The sequence below is a fragment of the Coregonus clupeaformis genome, unplaced genomic scaffold (assembly GCF_020615455.1).
Source record: "Coregonus clupeaformis isolate EN_2021a unplaced genomic scaffold, ASM2061545v1 scaf0292, whole genome shotgun sequence".
Lineage (NCBI taxonomy): Eukaryota > Metazoa > Chordata > Actinopteri > Salmoniformes > Salmonidae > Coregonus > Coregonus clupeaformis.
The window spans coordinates 410,001-415,000 of NW_025533747.1; the positions used below are offsets into that span (position 1 = coordinate 410,001).

At 56.1% G+C, this 5,000-nt stretch overlaps 1 protein-coding gene across 1 annotated transcript in view; it reads right to left on the reverse strand.

The window, feature by feature from the left end:
* The window catches only part of wdr19 (WD repeat domain 19), a 108,925-nt gene that overhangs the window by 64,957 nt on the left and 38,968 nt on the right, over positions 1-5,000 (reverse strand). The gene's annotated exons all lie outside the window — the stretch shown is intronic.

The following is a 5,000-nucleotide window of genomic DNA, read 5'->3' on the forward strand; positions in this document are numbered from 1 at the left end:
AGCTGAAACAGAGCAGTACCTTGCTAGACGCTTTACTTTTGTAAAATGCAGGCCTGTGATTTGTAGGCCACGTACTGTCAAGCCTGCCAAATATCAGTCCCACTAGTCCCACTCATATCAATGAGTCATTTAACTGGTTTGTCTTCCTGTTGCGTTTTTTTTGGTCATTTGGACACTTGAAAACGAGATGGAGCATCTCAAGAGATTTCATCCTGCAGAACTTCACCTAAATAAATCCATGAATATCCAAGGCTGTTCAGGTGAGAGATGACAAGGGGCTGATATTTCAGTAGCCTGGTCCTAGATCAAACAGACTGGTACCCAGGCTAGCAAAGGTCTGATCCATGTACAGCGCATTCGGGAAAGTATTTTTGGTACCCAGGCTAGCAAAGGTCTGATCCATGTACAGCGCATTCGGGAAAGTATTTTTGGTACCCAGGCTAGCAAAGGTCTGATCCATGTACAGCGCATTCGGGAAAGTATTTTTGGTACCCAGGCTAGCAAAGGTCTGATCCATGTACAGCGCATTCGGGAAAGTATTTTTGGTACCCAGGCTAGCAAAGGTCTGATCCATGTACAGCGCATTCGGGAAAGTATTTTTGGTACCCAGGCTAGCAAAGGTCTGATCCATGTACAGCGCATTCGGAAAGTATTTTTCTTTTTCCCCACATTTTGTTACGTTCCCAAAAAGATTTGAGCTCAGGTGCAATCCTGTTTCCATGAGTTGTTTCTAGAACTTGATTGGAGTCCACCTGTAGTAAATTCAATTGATTGGACATGATTTGGAGCAAAAAATAACCAAGCCATGAGGTTGAAGGAATTGTCCGTAGAGCTCCGAGACAGGATTGTTTCGAGGCACAGATCTGGGGAAGGGTACCAAAACATTTCTGCAGCATTGAAGGTCCCCAAGAACACAGTGGCCTCCATCATTCTTAAATGGAAGAAGTTTGGAACCACCAAGACTCTTCCTAGAGCTGGCCGCCCGGCCAAACTGAGTAATCGGGGAAGAAAGGCCTTGGTCAGGGAGGTGACCAAGAACCCGATGGTCACTCTGACAAAGCTCCAGAGTTCCTCTGTGGAGATGGGAGAACCTTCCAGAAGGACAACCATCTCTGCAGCACTCCACCAATCAGGCCTTTATGGTAGAGTGGCCAGGTGGAAGCCACTCCTCAGTAAAAGGTATGTGTTATTTCATAGTTTTGATGTCTTCACTATTATTCTAGAATGTAGAAAATGGTAAAAATAAAGAAAAACCCTGGAATGAGTAGGTGTGTCCAAACTTTTGACTGGTACTGTATGTAAATGTGATATTTCAGTTTATTATTATTAATACATTTGGAAAAAAATCGAAAAACCTATTTTTGCTTTGTCATTATGGGGTATTGTGTGTAGGTTGATGAGGGAAAAAAACAATTTAATCCATTTTAGAATAAGGCTGTAACGTAACAAAATGTGGAAAAAGTCAAGGGGTCTGAATACTTTCCGAATGCACTGTAGGAGTCGAAAGAGATGCCCACTTCCAAAATGATCACCTCCCGCTGGCCCCTCCCCCCACAACAACAATATCTGAACCCCTCCCCCTACAACAACAATATCTGAACCCCTCCCCCAACATCAAACCAACTTCCTCTGACATGAGAATGATTGTGAATGTGTACTATCCACACACACACTACATACATAAGCACACTCACAAACTCTCCTCACCCCCCAACACACTCCTCACCATGTGTAGCACCCCCCCCCTCCACTCCTCACCATGTGTAGCACCCCCCTCCACTCCTCACCATGTGTAGCACCCCCCCTCCACTCCTCACCATGTGTAGCACCCCCCCTCCACTCCTCACCATGTGTAGCCCCCCTCCACTCCTCACCATGTGTAGCACCCCCCACACACTCCTCACCATGTGTAGCACCCCCCTCCACTCCTCACCATGTGTAGCACCCCCCCCACCATGTGTAGCACCCCCCCTCCACTCCTCACCATGTGTAGCACCCCCCTCCACTCCTCACCATGTGTAGCACCCCCTCCACTCCTCACCATGTGTAGCACCCCCCCTCCACTCCTCACCATGTGTAGCACCCCCCTCCACTCCTCACCATGTGTAGCACCCCCCCTCCACTCCTCACCATGTGTAGCACCCCCCCTCCACTCCTCACCATGTGTAGCACCCCCCCCACTCCTCACCATGTGTAGCACCCCCTCCACTCCTCACCATGTGTAGCACCCCCCTCCACTCCTCACCATGTGTAGCACCCCCCCTCCACTCCTCACCATGTGTAGCACCCCCTCCACTCCTCACCATGTGTAGCACCCCCCTCCACTCCTCACCATGTGTAGCACCCCCCCTCCACTCCTCACCATTGTAGCACCCCCCCCTCCACTCCTCACCATGTGTAGCACCCCCCCTCCACTCCTCACCATGTGCACCCCCCTCCACTCCTCACCATGTGTAGCACCCCCTCCACTCCTCACCATGTGTAGCACCCCCCCTCCACTCCTCACCATGTGTAGCACCCCCCTCCACTCCTCACCATGTAGCACCCCCCTCCACTCCTCACCATGTGTAGCACCCCCCCTCCACTCCTCACCATGTGTAGCACCCCCCTCCACTCCTCACCATGTGTAGCACCCCTCCACTCCTCACCATGTGTAGCACCCCCCCTCCACTCCTCACCATGTGTAGCACCCCCCTCCACTCCTCACCATGTGTAGCACCCTCCACTCCTCACCATGTGTAGCACCCCCCTCCACTCCTCACCATGTGTAGCACCCCCCCCTCCACTCCTCACCATGTGTAGCACCCCCCTCCACTCCTCACCATGTGTAGCACCCCCCTCCACTCCTCACCATGTGTAGCACCCCCCCTCCACTCCTCACCATGTGTAGCACCCCCCCTCCACTCCTCACCATGTGTAGCACCCCCCTCCACTCCTCACCATGTGTAGCACCCCCCTCCACTCCTCACCATGTGTAGCACCCCCCTCCACTCCTCACCATGTGTAGCACCCCCCACTCCTCACCATGTGTAGCACCCCCCTCCACTCCTCACCATGTGTAGCACCCCCCCTCCACTCCTCACCATGTGTAGCACCCCCCCTCCACTCCTCACCATGTGTAGCACCCCCCCTCCACTCCTCACCATGTGTAGCACCCCCCTCCACTCCTCACCATGTGTAGCACCCCCCCTCCACTCCTCACCATGTGTAGCACCCCCCCTCCACTCCTCACCATGTGTAGCACCCCCTCCACTCCTCACCATGTGTAGCACCCCCCTCCACTCCTCACCATGTGTAGCACCCCCCTCCACTCCTCACCATGTGTAGCACCCCCCTCCACTCCTCACCATGTGTAGCACCCCCCCTCCACTCCTCACCATGTGTAGCACCCCCCTCCACTCCTCACCATGTGTAGCACCCCCCCTCCACTCCTCACCATGTGTAGCACCCCCCTCCACTCCTCACCATGTGTAGCACCCCCCTCCACTCCTCACCATGTGTAGCACCCCCCTCCACTCCTCACCATGTGTAGCACCCCCCCCTCCACTCCTCACCATGTGCAGCCCCCTCCACTCCTCACCATGTGTAGCACCCCCCCTCCACTCCTCACCATGTGTAGCACCCCCCTCCACTCCTCACCATGTGTAGCACCCCCTCCACTCCTCACCATGTGTAGCACCCCCCTCCACTCCTCACCATGTGTAGCACCCCCTCCACTCCTCACCATGTGTAGCACCCCCCTCCACTCCTCACCATGTGTAGCACCCCCCTCCACTCCTCACCATGTGTAGCACCCCCTCCACTCCTCACCATGTAGCACCCCCCCCTCCACTCCTCACCATGTGTAGCACCCCCCCTCCACTCCTCACCATGTGTAGCACCCCCCTCCACTCCTCACCATGTGTAGCACCCCCTCCACTCCTCACCATGTGTAGCACCCCCTCCACTCCTCACCATGTGTAGCACCCCCTCCACTCCTCACCATGTGTAGCACCCCCCTCCACTCCTCACCATGTGTAGCACCCCCCTCCACTCCTCACCATGTGTAGCACCCCCCCTCCACTCCTCACCATGTGTAGCACCCCCCTCCACTCCTCACCATGTGTAGCACCCCCTCCACTCCTCACCATGTGTAGCACCCCCCTCCACTCCTCACCATGTGTAGCACCCCCCTCCACTCCTCACCATGTGTAGCACCCCCCCTCCACTCCTCACCATGTGTAGCACCCCCCTCCACTCCTCACCATGTGTAGCACCCCCCTCCACTCCTCACCATGTGTAGCACCCCCCTCCACTCCTCACCATGTGTAGCACCCCCCCTCCACTCCTCACCATGTGTAGCACCCCCCCTCCACTCCTCACCATGTGTAGCACCCCCCTCCACTCCTCACCATGTGTAGCACCCCCCTCCACTCCTCACCATGTGTAGCACCCCCCTCCACTCCTCACCATGTGTAGCACCCCCCCTCCACTCCTCACCATGTGTAGCACCCCCTCCACTCTCACCATGTGTAGCACCCCCCTCCACTCCTCACCATGTGTAGCACCCCCCCCACTCCTCACCATGTGTAGCACCCCCCCCTCCACTCCTCGCCATGTGTAGCACCCCCCCTCCACTCCTCACCATGTGTAGCACCCCCCTCCACTCCTCACCATGTGTAGCACCCCCCTCCACTCCTCACCATGTGTAGCACCCCCCCTCCACTCCTCACCATGTGTAGCACCCCCCTCCACTCCTCACCATGTGTAGCACCCCCCCTCCACTCCTCACCATGTGTAGCACCCCCCCTCCACTCCTCACCATGTGTAGCACCCCCTCCACTCCTCACCATGTGTAGCACCCCCCTCCACTCCTCACCATGTGTAGCACCCCCCCCCCCCACCATGTGTAGCACCCCCCTCCACTCCTCACCATGTGTAGCACCCCCCTCCACTCCTCACCATGTGTAGCACCCTCCACTCCTCACCATGTGTAGCCCCCCCTCCACTCCTCACCATGT